Genomic DNA, 18,096 nt, shown 5'->3' on the forward strand with positions numbered 1-18,096 from the left:
GCCCGCTTCAGTGGCCTCTTTGGAGCGGCGACCCTCGCCGCCGACCTTGGACTGGGGACCCTAATAAAGGGCCCCACTGGACTGAGGAGCGCCTCCGGACTGAGGGGCAGCTCCGGACGGAGGGGCGGCCCCGGACTGAAGGGCGGCTCCGGACTGAAGGGCGGCTCCGGACTGAAAGGCGGCTCCGGACTGAAAGGCGGCTCCGGACTAAAAGGCGGCTCAGGCGGCTCCTGACTGAAGGGCGGCTCAGGCGGCTCCTGACTGAAGGGCGGCTCCGGACTGAAAGGTGGCTCCGGACTGAAAGGCGGCTCAGGCGGCTCCTGACTGAAGGGCGGCTCAGGCGGCTCCTGACTGAAGGGCGGCTCAGGCGGCTCCTGACTGAAGGGCGGCTCAGGCGGCTCCTGACTGAAGGGCGGCTCAGGCGGCTCCTGACTGAAGGGCGGCTCAGGCGGCTCCTGACTGAAGGGCGGCTCAGGCGGCTCCTGACTGAAGGGCGGCTCAGGCGGCTCCTGACTGAAGGGCGGCTCAGGCGGCTCCTAACTGAAGGGCGGCTCAGGCGGCTCCTGACTGAAGGGCGGCTCAGGCGGCTCCTGACTGAAGGGCGGCTCAGGCGGCTCCTGACTGAAGGGCGGCTCAGGCGGCTCCTGACTGAAGGGCGGCTCAGGCGGCTCAGGACAGACGGGCGGCTCAGGTGGCTCAGGACAGACGGGCGGCTCAGGACAGACGGGCGGCTCAGGACAGACGGGCGGCTCAGGCGGCTCAGGACAGACGGGACGCTCAGGCGGCTCAGGACAGACGGGACGCTCAGGCGGCTCAGGACAGACGGAACGCTCAGGCGACTCAGGACAGACGGGACGCTCAGGCGACTCAGGACAGACGGGACGCTCAGGCGACTCAGGACAGACGGGACGCTCAGGCGACTCAGGACAGACGGGACGCTCAGGCGACTCAGGACAGACGGGACGCTCAGGCGACTCAGGACAGACGGGACGCTCAGGCGACTCAGGACAGACGGGACGCTCAGGCGAATCAGGACAGACGGGACGCTCAGGCGACTCAGGACAGACGGGACGCTCAGGCGGCTCAGGACCGACGGGACGCTCAGGCGGCTCAGGACAGACGGGACGCTCAGGCGGCTCAGGATAGACGGGACGCTCAGGCGGCTCAGGACAGACGGAACACTCTGGAGCGTCCAGACTGGAGGGACACACAGGAGACTTGGGTTTTAACACAGGCACAGTACTCACCAGGCTGGAGAGATCTACTAGAAGCCTGGTCCTTGGACGAGGCACAGGATAGACCGGTCCGTGGAGACACACTGGAGGTCTCGAACTAAGGACCTACACAACCCGTCCTGGCTGGATGTTGATTTTAGCCCGGCACTTCCGGGGTGCAGGCACATGACGCACTGGGCTGTGCAGACCCACGGGAGACACAGTGCGTGGGGCTGGTGCCATATAACACGGACCGAGGAGACGTACTGGAGACCAGATGCACTGAGCAGGCTTCATCGCATCTGGCTCGATGCCCACTCTAGCCTGGCCGATACGAGGCGCTACTATGTACCGCACCGGGCTATGCCTGCGTACCGGGGACACCGTGCGCCTCACGGCATAACACGGTGCCTGCCCGGTCCACCTCACTCCACGGTAAGCACGGGGAGTTGGCTCAGGTCTCCTACCTGATTTAGCCACACAATACATTTTTGGGGCTGCCTCTCGGGCTTCCAACCGCGCTGCCTCCTCATACCACCGCCGCTCAGCTTTCGCTGCCTCCAGCTCTGCTTTGGGATGCCGATATTCTCCAGCCTGAGCCCAGGGTCCTTCTCCGTTCATAATCTCCCATGTCCAGGAGTCTTGAGATTTCGGCCGCTGCTGCTGCTGCCCGTTACCACGCTGCTTGGTCCTTTGGTGGTGGGTGATTCTGCAACGCTCGTCTTCCTCCTCTTCTGAGGAGGAATAGTAGGAAGGATCGGAGGACCAATGCGCAGCGTGGTAAGTGTCCATATTTTAATAAAGAAATAGAACACTGAACAAAAACAACAAAGTGAACGACCGAAAACGAAAAAGTCCCGTATGGTGACGACACAGACACAGGAACACAATCACCCACAACCCACAATGACAAAACAGGCTACTTAAATATGGCTCCCAATCAGAGACAACGACCTCTGATTGAGAACCATATCAGGCCAAACACATAGAAAAAGACAAACTAGACATACAACATAGAATGCCCACTCACATCACACCCTGACCAAGCAAAACATAGAAACACACAAAGCAAACTATGGTCAGGGCGTGACAGATATCGTATTAAAAACTGCCAACATTTCTCCCCACCCTATGGCAAAATGTGTAGAATTGCAGAAAAGGAGCTGTAAAACAGCTCATTTTCCTTTCCGCCTGTCACGTTCCTGACCTGTTTTCTGTTAGTTTTTGTATGTGTTAGTTGGTCAGGACATGAGTTTGGGTGGGCAGTCTATGTTTTCTGTTTCTATGTTGGTTTAAAGGGTGACCTGATATGGCTCTCAATTAGAGGCAGGTGGTTTTCATTTCCTCTGATTGAGAGTCATATTAAGGTAGGTGTTTTCACACTGTTTGTTGTGGGTGGTTGTCTCCTGTGTCTGTGTATGTCGTTGCGCCACACAGGACTGTTTTCGGTTTGTTTGTATGTTCGTTCTTTTATGTAGTCAGTTTCCCTGTTCATGCGTTCTTCGTGTTTCATGTGAGTTCGTCGTTCAGGTCTGTCTACGTCGTTTTGTTATTTTGTTAATTTATCAAGTGTATTTCGTTTCGTCTTTGTCTTGTTCAATAAATCATCATGTCATCATACCTCGCTGCACATTGGTCTTCCGATCCCTCTCTCCTCTCCTCGTCCGAGGAGGAGGAAGAGCTAGAAAACCGTTACACCGCCCCATGGCAAAATGAGTAGAATTGCATAAAATCTGTTAGAAAATTTTAAAATCTTTTCTCCACCCCATGACAAAAGGAGTAGAATTGCAGCAAACTTGCTTTAAAAACTGCAACATTTGCTCTACACCCCATGGCAAATTGTCTAGATTTGCACAAAATTTACTCTAAAATGTAAAACAATTATCTACACTGTAAAGAGGGGGGCCACAAAGATGATTTTTTTTGTGGCCCCCACCCCTATCAAAGTTGCCCATCCCTGGCCTATGTCAAGCTTTGGACTCTACAAACTTGTTGGATGCATTTGCAGTTCGTTTTGGTTGTGTTTCAGATTATATGTTGTGCCCAACAGAAATGAATGGTAGATCATGTATCATTTTGGAGTCACTTTTATTGTAAATAAGAATAGAATATGTTTCTGAACACTTCTACATTAATGTGGATGCTACCATGATTATGGATATTAATGAATGAATCATGGATAATGCTGAGTGATAAAGTTACACAGGCATAAGTATCATACCCCCTAAAGATGCTAACCTCCCCTGTTATTGGTAATGGTGAGAGGTTAGCCTGTTTTAAGGGTATGATCTTTGTTTCTCTAACTTTCTCACTCATTCTTATTCAGGAATAATTCAGGATTATCCGTAATAATGGTGAAATCCACAATAATGTTGAAGTGTTCAGAAACATATTATATTCTTACTTTCAATTAAAGTGACTCCAAAATGGCACAATAGATTATTCACTATTCCGTTCCTATTGGGCTTAAAAACACAACCAAAACACAACTGCAAATGCATCCAACAACTTTGTAGTCACAAGCTTGATGTAGCCATTACGTGCTAGGAATATGGGACCAAATACTCAACTTTTGACTACTTCTTCACATTACAATACAAATGAAGTGTTTTCATTTCTCAACGGTAAAACAGATACGACAATACCCTTAAATAAAAGGTGCCATTCTGTACTGTCGCCTCATATGAAATATTTGATCTCAAATCCAAAATGCTGCAGTAGAGAGTAAAATGTACAAATTTTATCACTGTCCAAATAAATACAGAGGGACGTGCGGTTGTTTACATTTAACTAAATGTATGTCATGTTTATGTGTAATCATGTGCTGGTCCATTTGTTTGACTTCTAGATCAAATCCCCAGTGACTGCCATTGTGGGAGATTTTAACGTCCCACGCATGTAAAGGCGAGGTAACTTTCTGTATGCATAGCTTCAACTCGTTGATCAGCCGCGCCAAACGCAAGTGTCCCACATCTACTTAATCTCAGTGTCAAGTCACAATAGCAAAAAAAACACAGCCAGCAGCGAGGGACCCAGAGCTGACCCCAGTAAAGACCCAGAACTGGCGTGGACCCATGTTGGCGCAATATCCCTAGAACCTCTGGCATCTCAGACTTAAATCTGGGCTGGTTTCTAGCACTATGGACAGTTGTCAAGGAGCAGCAGAAGAGGGGATTTCTACCCAGGGAGCTCTATTGTTTTTCTATTGCAGAGCGGGAAGAAGAGATTATACGGAGAGCTAACGGCTAATGGAGAGCTGAAGGATGGGGGGGCTGTAGAGCACAACATGGAGAGAAACCAAGGCTTCGGACCAGTGTACACCTGGTATTCAAATGTGATTAGACGTTGTCCACATTCAGTAAAATGTTATGTTAACAGCCAGGAGCAGCATAGACAGACGCACCTAAAACGTATTGTGATCGGATTTGATTGTCCCCCTCAGCCGGTGGACAGGTAGATGGATGCCTTGTGTAATAGATGAAACGGTCAAAATTAGAGCAGTGGGAAATCATCACTCACAACATGGACAGTTGAGGCATGATGTGACATCATGGTGGGACACATTTTAATACAGGGTGTGGATGAAAGTCCTTAAGGAGATTGTTTAAATCATTTGTGATCGGATTATAAAAGTTATTTTAAATGTCCGGTGTAGACGGGGGTCTGTCTGACTGAAAAGGAGGATGATGCTATGACTGGCAGAATAAAATCAAGCCTCTGCATGCTGAGATGTTCTACTTTGTCTACGCCAAAGGGGATTTGAAATGTTTACATGATATTTCATGTATAGAGTGGAGCTGTATTGAAGGATTTCTTAAGTAAACCCCTTGAACAATAGTCCAGAGCGCTCAGAAATCAAACCTGACCAGCATAGTTTGGTTGGGGTGAGGACAATTTTTAACAACTTTACATTTAAGTTATTTAGCAGACGCTATCATGCCTTACTCAAGGGCACATTGACAGATTCTCACCTAGTTAGCTCGGGGATTTCAGTTACAGTTACTGGCCCAACGCTCTAAACGCTAGGATACCTGCCGCCACTAGTGTTTGAGGTAGAATCCTGACCTATCAGACCGTACGTAAAAGCTCTGAATCCAGTTTTCTGTAACGGAGACGCTGGGAGTCGAGAAGCAGGTGGTGAGTTTAATATTACAATGAACACAGCACGATACAAACCAAGCGTTGTGTCTGTACATGAAACACATAGTCAATACTACCTGGGGAATGAACCTAAGGGAGTGACAGATATATGGGAGGTAATCAGTGAAGTAATGGAGTCCAGGTGAGTCTCATAATGAGGCGCAGGTGCGCGTAATGATGGTTGTCAGCGCCAGTGATTAGTAAACCGGCGAAGTTGAGCACCGGAGACGGGGAGCGGGAGTAGACGTGACATTTGCGTTATTTTGAACAAAAAGACTTCCAGACAAAGTTATGAAGGGATTACAGTCAGCGGCTAACTGGTGCATATGCCCAGTTACATCGCAAAGCAATGCGGATCCTTTAAAAATCTCAAATCATATACATTTCTGAGTGTACTGTAGTAGTACACTGCTCATCCAAACTGTAATAAATCAATCAATCAAATGTATTTATAGAGCCCTTTTTACATCAGCAGGTGTCACAAAGTGCTTATACAGAAACCCTGCCTAAAACCCCAAACAGCCAGCAATGCAGATGTCAAGGTACGGTGGCTGGGAAGAACTCCATAGAAAGGCAGGAACCTAGGAAGAAACCGAGAGAGGAACCAGGGTCAGAGGCAGATAATACCAATGGAGAGGCAGAGACAACAAGTGTGGTTTGTCACTTTCGCCTCAAAAATTTTCATAATAAAAACTTCTCAAAACGTTTTTTTTCAGAGAGAAGCCATTTTGGGGATGTGTACTAGTTACTTTAATCAATTAGTTTAAAGGTTGAAACTGAGAAAATGTGTGGCTCCACAACTCATTGTGAACACCGTCTCTGTCCAGTAGGGCAGCTGACCCAGTATGAGCTCTGCAGTGCCAGCCTCGCCCTGCCGATGTGGTGCTTGGCCAATACCAAGCCCTGCTTGCCATAACCGTCTCTCACCGTAGACACAATCCCACCCACCACCTGGAACTGACCTGAAAGGAAGGAAATGATTGGTTGATGAGAGTCTTGATCCTCCCCACTCCCTGACATTGTGATATTCTCTTCCTTGTTGCCCCAGAAAGAGATAAGACCAGTCACACGGCTATGGCATTAAGGGCAATTCTATATCTACTGTATCTAAAAAATAAAAAAGTGTTTTCTACAATATGGGAAAATAAAGCTCTTGTAACCATGCCATATAGCTTATACTGTACAGCCATTATGTACATGTTTACATTCTCATAGGTCAGCTGATATCTTATGTCCGGGGTCCATTGGAAACTAAGAGCATTATTTATTCTAACTGAAGTGCAGTACTGTTTCTCTGGTTGATATAAGTAGACTGTATGTACACGCTCATTCCCTCAAACCATGGTCAACTCCATAGAACACTAAAACACAGGATTAGTGACGATTGGGGAAGTGCATTCAATAATACCAGTAATGCAGATATAATGCCTGCATCAATTGAATACTTGATTATCTATCATAGGTACTAAAAGGGCTTAAATTCAAATCAAGAAGGTTTACCACTGTAGTCAGATGTTGAGGTATTAATCATGGTAGCTATGATGGGAGTTAAGTTGTGATTTTGGGGTTTATTGAGGAAGTGTACGGAATCGGAATGCGACATAGCTTCTTAATTACACAAGGACGGACGGTACAACCAGTGACTGTATATGGGTGCAACATAGGTACAGCATACATTTAACTGCCAAAATAAAACTATTTTCCACATCTAGCTAGTCTTTTTTTTCTACATAGCTACCTAGTCCATCATAGTTGGCAGACATGGTAGTTACCAGTGTTTATCAGGTGGCTACAGGTGATTTGACATTGATAGCATGCTAGCTATAATACACACGTCAAATGTCTCATGCCAGGGGTTTCTAAACTTTTTGGCCCACAACCCCATTTTGATATCTGAAAATTCTCTCAAACCCAACCATGTGAAAAAAATATGTAATTAACTGCCAATGTTTACTTTTTTTCTGATTGTCTTCTCAACTCACCATCACATTCTTTCAATGTGGGGCAGTCAACTGGAAATTAGTCTTACATAATGTATCTTATCTCACCACCATGTTTGATGCATGTCTCGCTGGAGATTCTCAAAGGCAGCGAGCCTGGTCGACAGTGCACACCTCATCTCTGCTGTCACATCTAACCTGGATTAATATTTGGTTTTAAAGCAGACGAGAGCACTGAATCAAGCTTCATATAGATGAGCTGGCGAAGGGTACCATGAGTATTATGGTGCTTTCGAGACAACTGGGAACTCTGAAAAATGCGAGGTCAAATCATGACGTCAGTGATCTACAGGAAAGAGGCCCGAGTTCCCGAGTTGGACTTCCAAGTTGGACGACCGTTCAAGACAATTTTTCCCAGTCGGCACTCGTTTTTTGCCAAGTTCCCAGTTGTCTTGAACGCACTGAAGTCAGAGATTTCCGAGTTCCCAGTTGTTTTGAACGCTGCAGTAATATTCAGAGGGAGAATCAGAAACCAAAACTCCTCCGTAGCGACCTGTGAATGCGTTGTCTGCAGCATTCTGTCACCACAGCTAGATCAGCTGTTCGATTTCACTTACGGCATGTCAACTGAGTCAGGAATATGGAAATTCTCCCGTGACCCCTAGTTTGGAAACCTCTGTCTTATGCTGTCTGCTATTTTATGAATAACCTATCATGACACATTCATTAAAATGCATTGCTAGTTTTAACTGTCAACCAGAAATGACAATGATAGCAAGCTACTAGCAAAAATATCATTACCTTTTCCAACCTGTGTGTACTGTTTGGTTTGCATAAGGTTCATGTGCCAGACGTCCCGATATTTTCAAACATGTTTGATTTTATCGGCACAAAATCTGCACTACTATTGTAATGTGAAATCTCAGATGTGAAAGTTTTGAGAACGGTGATCAGGCCAATGAGAGCTCGCCAGAGCAGAAGCCAGTGAAATTATGAAGTTGTTTCGCATCAAATCAAACTTTATTTCACACATGCCCCGAATGCAACATGTGTAGACCTTACCGTGAAATGCTTACTTACACGCCCTTAACCAACAGTGCAGTTCAAGAAAGAGCATAATTTTTTTTGACCAAATAACCTAAAGTAAGCATATACAGGGGGTACCGGTGTTGTGCCGAAAATCTCCCCCCTGTCAGAATTCTCCCCCCTCCCTTCACGTGAACTCGCATGTACTCAATTCTTCATTGCTGCGACTTGCTTGCCAGTTGACATTTCTGCTCTTCACTACGTTGTCAGTTTAGACTACATTTCTCTGATCTTAGTAGCAGAAAGCATTTTTTATTTGTGTCCGTCAAGGCAGCTTTCACTGTTACCGAGTCAATATGCGGGGGTACAGTTTAGTCGAGGTAATGTGTACATGTAGGTAGGGGTGAAATGACTATGCATAGATAATAAACAGCGAGTAGCAGAAGTGTAAAAAAAACAAATGGAGGGTGGGGGTGTCAATGTAAATAATCCGGTGGCCAGAATGTTTAGACTTGTTATTCAAATCAACATGTTGGCTATACATTTCAACTCTGTATGACAAGCGTGAATGTCTGAATGAAAACGTTTATGAGGCTGCTTTGAGCCACGGCTCGTTGAAGATAATCTAATCACGTCATTGTTTTCGCGACACAGCGTGGTATCGACAATCCTCACGATCAAGTTAAGAATCGTGTAGTGTGTGTCACCCAGTCTGTGCCACATCTTTTGTGTGCTCACCACTACGTTGGCAAGACAAAAAAAAGACAGTGAGAGGCTCAGCAATGTTAGGATTTTGAAAGTCATGTAGTGTACACACACTTACACTTTTTGCCTTCCCCAGTTTGGGGCAACGTAGCAGAAAGGTTCTGTAGTATTATGGCACGATAGAGACAACTAGTGGCAAAAATACAGAACAGACGTTATTTTCTTTTTTTTATGCAAAAAGAACACAAGTTGTTTGAGATCTGCGTTCTTCACATGAAACTGACATATTTACACACATCAAAGGTGGACGGACACATGTTAGTACAGTGCATTCGGAAAGTATTCAGACCCCTTCCCCCTTTCCAGATTTTGTTACGTTACAGCCTTATTCTGAAATGTATTAAATAATGTTTCCCCCTCATAAATCTACACGCAATACCCCAGAATGACAATGCAAAAACAAGTTTTTGCAAATGTATTAACCATTAAAAACAGAAATACCTTATTTACATAAGTATTCAGACCCTTTGCTATCAGACTCGAAATTGGGCTCCGGTGCATCCTGTTTCCATTGATCATCCTTGATGTTTCTACAACTTGATTGGTGTCCACCTGTAGTAAATTCTACGGATTGCACATGATTTGGAAAGGCACACACCTGTCTATATAAGGTCCCACAGTTGACAGTGCATGTTAGAGCAAAAACTAAGCCATGGGGTCGAAGGAATTGTCCGTAGAGTTCCGAGACAGGATTGTGTCGAGGCACAGATCTGGGGAAGGGTACCAAAAAATGTCTGCAGCATTGAAGGTCCCCAAGAACACAGTGGCCTCCATCATTCTTAAATGGAAGAAGTTTGGAACCACCAAGACACTTCCTAGAGCTGGCCGCCCAGCCAAACTGTGTAAACGGAGGAGAAGGACCTTGGTCAGGGAGGAGGTGAACAAGAACCTGATGGTCACTCTGACAGAGTTCCTCTGTGGAGATGGGAGAACCTTCCAGAATAACCACCATCTCTGCAGCACTCCACCAATCATGCTTTTTTGTTTGTGGCCAGACAGAAGCCACTCCTCAGTAAAAGGCACGTGACAGCCTGCTTGGAGTTTGCCAAAAGGCACCTACAGGACTCTCAAACCACGAAAAACAAGATTCACTGGTCTGATGAAACCAAGATTGAACTCTTTGGCCTGAATGCTAAGGGTCACATCTGGAGGAAACCTGGCACCATCCCTACAGTGAAACATGGTGGTGGAGGCATCATGCTGCGGGGATGTTTTTCTGTGGCTGGGACTGGAAGACTAGTCAGGATTGAGGGGAAGATGAAGAGAGCAAAGTACAAAGCGATCCTTCATGAAAACCTGCTCCAGAGAGCTCAGAACCTCAGACTGGGGCGAAGATTCACCTCCCAACAGGACAATGACCCTAAGCACACAGCCAAGACAACGCAGGAGTGGCTTCGTGACAAGTCTCAGAATGTCCTTGAGTGGCCAAGCCAGAGCCCAGTCTTGAACCCAATCAAACATCTCTGGAGAGACCTGAAAATAGCTGTACAGCAACGCTCCCAATCCAGCTTGAGAGGAGCTGCAGAGACGATTGGGAGAAATTCTTCAAATCCAGGTGTGCCATACCCAGGAAGACTCAAGGCTGTAATCGCTGCCAAAGGTTCTTCAACAAAGTACTCAGTAAAGGGTCTGAATATTTATGTAAATCTGATATTTCAGTTTTTGCTTATTCAGTGTGTGTGTGTGTGTGTGTGTGTGTGTGTGTGTGTGTGTGTGTGTGTGTGTGTGTGTGTGTGTGTGTGTGTGTGTGTGTGTGTGTGTGTGTGTGTGTGTGTGTGTGTGTGTGTGTGTGTGTGTGTGTGTGTGCGTGCGTGTGTGTGTGTGTGTGTGTGGAAAAAGTCAAGGGTTCTGAATACTTTCTGAAGGCACTGTACAAATAGCACAAGTCTCTACCACACACACTTCCACACAACCTGCAGAAAGAAGGGAAGGTTTCTAATTACCCTTCACACACACACACTAGCTATATTTTTTAAGTACAATGTGAGCTGTTATAACGACATCCTTGTACTTACCTTTACAACTTGTTTGCAATTATTTTTGCTGAACTACAAGCTGGAAGGTCACTGAACTAACTAGATGCAGAGAGATTCTCACCCCAAAAATGTTTTACCCTTATGCTGCTTAACCCCCTGTATTCGCCATTGAGCTTTTGGTGAATGATTGGACTTGTACAGCTTGCCACAACCAGCTCAAGATACACACAAGAACGTGTCAGTTTTGTTTTGTTTTTAAATGACTCAAGTCTGAACCCTTGTGGACAATATAAATTGCAAGAACACCCCGACCACTGTCCATGGTGCTGAATATCCAAACGATAAAGTAAGAAACAAGGGGAAAAAACACAGGAAATGAGATTAGCAATAATTCGATGGAATACGTTTACTGCAACCTAGAACTGCCCAAACATACGCAATGAGGCAACCACATGGGACTATGGGAAATTGGGGATACAATACAAGGCCTTTGCATTTGATTGTCGTAAAAAAAGAAAATAGAAAATGCAGGCAAAAACAGTTACTGCCATATTATGTAGTAAATGTTCAGGTTATACAGTGCATAATCATTTTAAAGAGGTATACATTTCTACTAATAGTAATGGGTCAAAGGTACAGCATTGGGATTTGAATCCAACCTGCAGCTGTCTATGGTGCACCAGATTGGGCATTTGCATTAGTGCAAGGTTTGTATCTGTTATTTACCTGGAGGAATAAAACAGAAGGTAGCTCAAAACAAGTCAAATAAATGTAAAAAGAGGGAAGTGTAAATCAGTTTGAGGTTAGCCTCTTAAATTTCCCTTCTGAAAAAGACAGATGCACACTTGCACAAGCACTTAATAATCCTGGCCTTTAAAAACTGTCATCTTTAGGACTTGCACAATGACTTGCCACAACCTTTTTTTGTTTGAATATCAAGGTAGTATAATAATATACCTTAATAATACACCTTAATGATACAGGTTATCATAGTATTGATCTAAATAGCAAAACCAATTTTAATCATTTTCATTGTATGTGAGATGAATGATGTCCTTTTGACTCTGTTATACAGCCTGCAAGGTGTCCAATCAAAAACACATGTTGACCAATGTGTAAAATAATAATCAAATTGTCTAGCCAATCCTTTAAGAAAACCAATGTTCCATTCCTCATGTCTCTATCATAATCCGTTCAAAAGTAATTGGCGTTTTTACCCTTGTAGAATAGCCAGAAGGGTGACTAAATCAATGGATGCCAGAGGAAAAATAGTAAACCAATCAGGAAAATTGCCTCGTGTCAGCTAGGCTGGGTAGTGTGCAAGAATTAAGTCTACTGGCTGCCTGACCGTCTCACTTTCCCGTTGAACTCGTCATCTTTCTTCTCAAATCTGCAGGACATAAAACAATATAGATGTAACGGATGTGAAATGGCTAGCTAGTTAGCGGGTACGCGCTACTAGCGTTTCAATCAGTTACGTCACTTGCTCTGAAACCTAGAAGTAATGTTGCCCCTTGCTCTGCAAGGGCCGTGGCCTTTGTGGAGCGATGGGTAACGATGCTTCGTCGGCGACCGTTGTTGATGTGTGCAGAGGGTCCCTGGTTTGCGCCCGTGTCGGGGCGAGGGGACGTACTAAAGTTATACTGTTACATAGAGATAAGATGGACATCGATTTTGAGACATGACATGTAGTATTTTCATATTTTAGTATTCACTGTTCATATTCATTCTAAATTCCTGTTATTTATTTATTTTTTGACCAATAAGTTCCATTGGTTGGAAGAACACACTTACACAGTGAATAGTGCTCTAGATATGAGGGACAAGTGTCTACTGAAAGGGTAAAGGGGTTGACCACTAGTTTTGGGTAGGTTTTGGGTTCTGGTTTGGCCTCTAAGGCAACCAGGGCCTCATTTACCAGTTACGATGTAACTTAAGCATTACGATGATGTAACAGATGCATTTACGAGTAAGCTTTTTGTGTTTCCCAAACAAGGACATAGAGATGATGTTCGCTAAGTCGTAAGACCATGTGCCGATACTGATAGGACCACTAGAATCGAAAGAAAAGCAGCACTGCTCTTGGATCAGCTTTCTCCATTCAGATTTTACCTTAACATTATAATTATTCCACAATACTGACGACGGATCAGCTCTTAGAGAGATATTACCACCTTGGCTGCAAATAGGCTATAATTACAGACAGTAGCCTAGTCGCGAAATAGAAGTCAATTGATTGAATATTACATTTATTTCAATATGATTGCAATAGTGCCTTCAGACTTTTTAAACATTTTGTTGTGCTACAGCCAATTTAGATTTTTGTCATTGGCCTACACACAATACCCCATATTGTCAAATGGGAATTATGCTTTTTGAAATTTTTACAAATTAATAAAAAAGATTAAAAACTGAAATGTCTTGAGTCAATAAGTATTGAAACACTTTATGGCAAGCCTAAATAAGTTCAGGAGTAAAAATGTACTTAAGTCACATAATAAGTTGCATATAATAGTGTTTAACATGACTTTTGAATGACTACCTCATTTCTGTACAATTATCTGTAAGGTCCCTCAGTCGAGCAGTGAATGTCAAACACAGATCTAATCTGAAAGACCAGGGAAGTTTTCCAATGCCTCACGAAGAAGGGAAGCTGTTGGTAGATGGGTAAAAGAAGGAAACCTGTAGAGAATAAAAATATTCCAAAACATGCATCCTGTTTGCCAAAACATGTGGCCAGTAAATTAACTTTATCTCCTGAGTACAAAGTGTTATGTTTGGGGCAAATCCAACACATCACTGAGTACCACTCTTCATATTTTCAAGCATGGTGGTGGCTGCATCATGACATGAGTATGCATGTCATTGGCAAGAACTAGGGAGTTTTTTAAATAATAAAAACATGGAATAGAGCTAAGCACAGGCAAAATCCTAGAGGAAAACCTGGTTCAGTCTGCTTTCTCAAGGACAATAACCTAAAACACAAGGCCAAATATACACTGGTGTTGCTTACCAAGATGACATTGAATGTTCCTGAGTGGCCTAGTTACCGTTTTGATTTAAATCGGCTTGAAAATCTATGGCAAGACTTGAAAATGGCTGTTTAGCAATGATCAACAACCAACTTGACAGAGCTTAAAGAATTTAAAAAAGAATAATGTGCAAATATTGTACAATCCAGGTGTGCAAAGCTCTTATAGACTTACCCAGAAAGACTCATAGCTGTAATTGTTGTTAAAGTTGATTGAAACATATATTGATTCAAAGGGTTAAAAACTTATCTAATGAAGATATATTAGTGTTTTATTTTTCATACATTTATTTTGTATTTTGTGTAGATCGTTGACAAAAACTGACAATTAAATCCATTTGAATCCCACTTTGTAACACAACACAATTTGGAAAAAGTCAAGAGGTGTGAATACTTTCTGAAGGCACTGTAGGCGCATATACACTCTTCGAAAAAATGGTTCCAAAAGGGTTCTTCGGCTGTCCCCATAGGATAACCCTTTTTGGTTCTAGGTAGAACCCTTTTGGGTTCCATGTAGAATCCTACACGGAACCCAAAAGGGTTATACACAGAACCAAAAAGGTTCTACCTGGAACCAAAATAGTTGTTTGAAGTGTTCTCCTATGGGGACAGCTGAAGAAGCACCTTTTTTCCTAAGAGTATGGGCTCTGGGAAATGAAGCCCAGGTCTTTTCTTCTGTGTCTCTGACACTAGGGTGGTTTCATGTCAGTTCAGCAAGCCATGACACCCACTATCTCAGATATTCTGAAATCAATTCTGTGGTTAAAAACAGAAGATTAGCATTCCTAAAACATTTTGTTGAAATACAATTTGATCTGGTCAGAAGAAAGTCCATCAAATTGTCAGAAACTCCAGTCACCCAAGTCATGGGCTGTTTTCTCCGCTACCGCACGGCAGGCGGTACCGGAGCGCCAAGTCTGGGACCAGGGGGCCCCTTGACGGCTTCTGCCCCCAAGCCGTAAGACTGCTGAACAATTAATCAAATGGCCAACGGACTATTTACATTGAACCCCCCCCTCCCACCCCTCCATTAGTTTTGTGCACTGCTGCTGCTTCCTGCTTATTGTCTATGCATAGTCGCTTCGCCCCTACCTACATGTACAGATTGCCTTGACTAATCTGTACCCCCGCACACTGACTCGGTGCCGGTACCCTATAGCCTCGTTATTGTTATTTTATTGTTTAACTTTTCATTATTTTTTACTTGAGTTTATTTGGTAAATATTTCCTTAACTCTTCTTAAACTGCACTGTTGGTCAAGGGCTTGTAAGTAAGCATTTCACGGTAAGGTCTACACTTGTTGTATTCGTCGCATGGGACAAATAAAGTTGGATTTGATTTGATCTGAGAAATTCAGCTAATTGATTGCACCCAAATTGGACATTTACATTTTCTAGGATTCTTATAATATTACCTTTTTTTCTAACATGAGGAATCCAAAGAAGTGGTCAAAAGCCACACACGGACCCCCCCACACCCCACCCCACTCCAATCCCAACCCAACCACAGTATACAGTATCAGTACTCTATGACTGACATGTATACTGAACAAAAATATAAACGCAACATGCATCAATTTCAAAGATTTTACTGACGTACAGTTCATAGAAGGAAATCAGTCAATTCAAATACATTAATTTGGCCCTAATCTATGGATTTCACATGACTTGGCAGGGGCGCAGCTATGGATGGGCCTGGGAGGGCATAGGCCCATCCAATTGGGAGCCAGGGCCACTCACTGTGGAGCCAGGCCCAGCCAATCAGAATGAGTTTTTCCCCACAAAAGAGCTTTATTACAGACAGAAATACTGTTCCGTTTCAACAGCTGACCGGGTGGCTGGTCTCAGACGATCCCACGGGTGAAGAAGCCGAATGTGGAGGACCTGGGCTTGCATGGTTACACGTGGTCTGCGGTTGTGAGGCCAGTTGGACGTATTGGCAAATTCTCAAAAATGACATTTGAGGTGGCTTATGGTAGAGAAATGAACATTCAAATCTCTGCCAACAGCTCAGGTGGACATTCCTGCAGTCAGCATGACAACTGCATGCTCTCTCAACTTGAAACATGTGTCATTGTGTTGTGTGACAAAACTGCACATTTTAGAGTGGCCTTTTATTGTCCCCAGCACAAGGTGCACCTGTGTAATGATCATGCTGTTAAATCAGCTTCTTGATATGCCACACCTGTCAGGTGTATGGATTATCTTGGCAAAGGAAAAATGTTTACTACCAGGGATGTAAACACATTTGTGAGAAATACGTTTTTTGTGCATATGGAAAAATTCTGGGATCTTTTATTTCAGCTCATGAAACATGGGGCCAACTCTTACATGTTGTGTTTATATTTTTGTTTGGTATAGTATGGAGCTTTGGCTCTGAGTATTGTTTCTTCTAATGTATTCTCAGGGAATGTGGTGATGTTTTTACCCCCCCATCCCACAATATGATATATTGGTTTCTTTACCCTGTATGCAGTCTATGGACAAGGTATGACAGCAACCCATGCTTTGGTTTTGTTTACCTGCCCACTGTTTCAAATGCTAACTTTTTAGCCTTTGTGGCACAAATCCAATTAATGTCAATGGTACTTCTATTAGCATTTTCACAATTCATATTCAATCATCGAGTAAGATAAATGAGTTACACAATCCATTTTTAGACACTTTAGGATGATTTGAAGTGTGAAAATTATTATATAGGTACAATTGACTTGCATTGGATTTGTGCAACGCATTTAAAACAGTGGCCAACTAAACCAAAGCATGGGTTGCTGTCATACCATGTCAATATACTGCTTACAAGGTAAGGAAACTAATTATGTTTGCAATTTGGGTGAAATATACCTTTACCATTTAGGAGGGGGGAGGGGGAATCTAAACAATAAAACACATAATAGCAGGACCAGCACCATCTAGCGGTTTAACAGCACCATCTAGTGGTCAGAACGTGGTGATATCAGGATGTAGGATGGGACATAAACCTAACAAATTCAATGAATACTTTCTCTGAACAGGGCGATTAAAAACGTCACCTAATTCATTGAGAATACATTACATAGGATAAAGAAACAATACTCAGGGCTGCAGCTCCATACTAATTGTCAGACACAGAGAACTGATACTCTATACTCGTTGTTAGGTGGGATTGGCGTGGGGTGTGGGGGGATCCGTGGGTGGCTTTTGAACATTTCCTTGGATGTCTAACTCATTGTTAGAAAAAAAGTTTGTTCCAAATATGTTATGTACTATATTTATTGAATTTTATATGAATCCTATGAATTAAAATGGCCATTTTGGATGCAATCAATTAGCTTAATTTCTGAGATCAAATTATATTTCAACACAATAATGTTTCAGTAATGTATCTGTTACTAACTACAGAAACGATTTCAGAACAATCTGAGACGGCGGGTGTCTAAATCCTCTTTCTTGTGCTTTTTGAGTGGCCCACTAGGGACTTTCTCCCTTCTGCCCCTGGCCCCTGACAGCATGAGGCAACACCACAGGGGCTTAACGCACACAATAATCCTCACCACACGCAACAGAGGCAGAGAATGTTGTGAAAATAATAACGGGAGAGGAAACCAGACATATTGCCACTGGTTACTTGGAGGAGTTAAATCTGTGAGGGGGAGCAGATGTACCATACAATAGGCTTTAAGCCTTTGTCAGTCTCTTGCTGGATTTGTACAATGGCCTCCACAAAGCTGTGCCTTTCCAGCGAACATCTAAGACATCTTAGAGAACATCCAGATATAGAATCACAGTAGGATCACCAAGTTGTTGCAGGAAATGTCCTACACTGCAGGAAATGCAAACTTGCACTGTATTTAGAGGTTTAGAAATACTTCTAAAGTTGAATTTCCACTTTAACATTTCAGAATTGATTTGCCATAACAAAAGAAATGTATCAACATTTACAAAAACATTCAATAATTCACATTTCCTGTTGCTGCAGGATTATTCTCCTGCTGTGAGAAACTTGTCCAATTACGTTGTTTCATA

The sequence above is a fragment of the Salvelinus fontinalis genome, chromosome 17 (assembly GCF_029448725.1).
Source record: "Salvelinus fontinalis isolate EN_2023a chromosome 17, ASM2944872v1, whole genome shotgun sequence".
Taxonomy (NCBI): Eukaryota; Metazoa; Chordata; class Actinopteri; order Salmoniformes; family Salmonidae; genus Salvelinus; species Salvelinus fontinalis.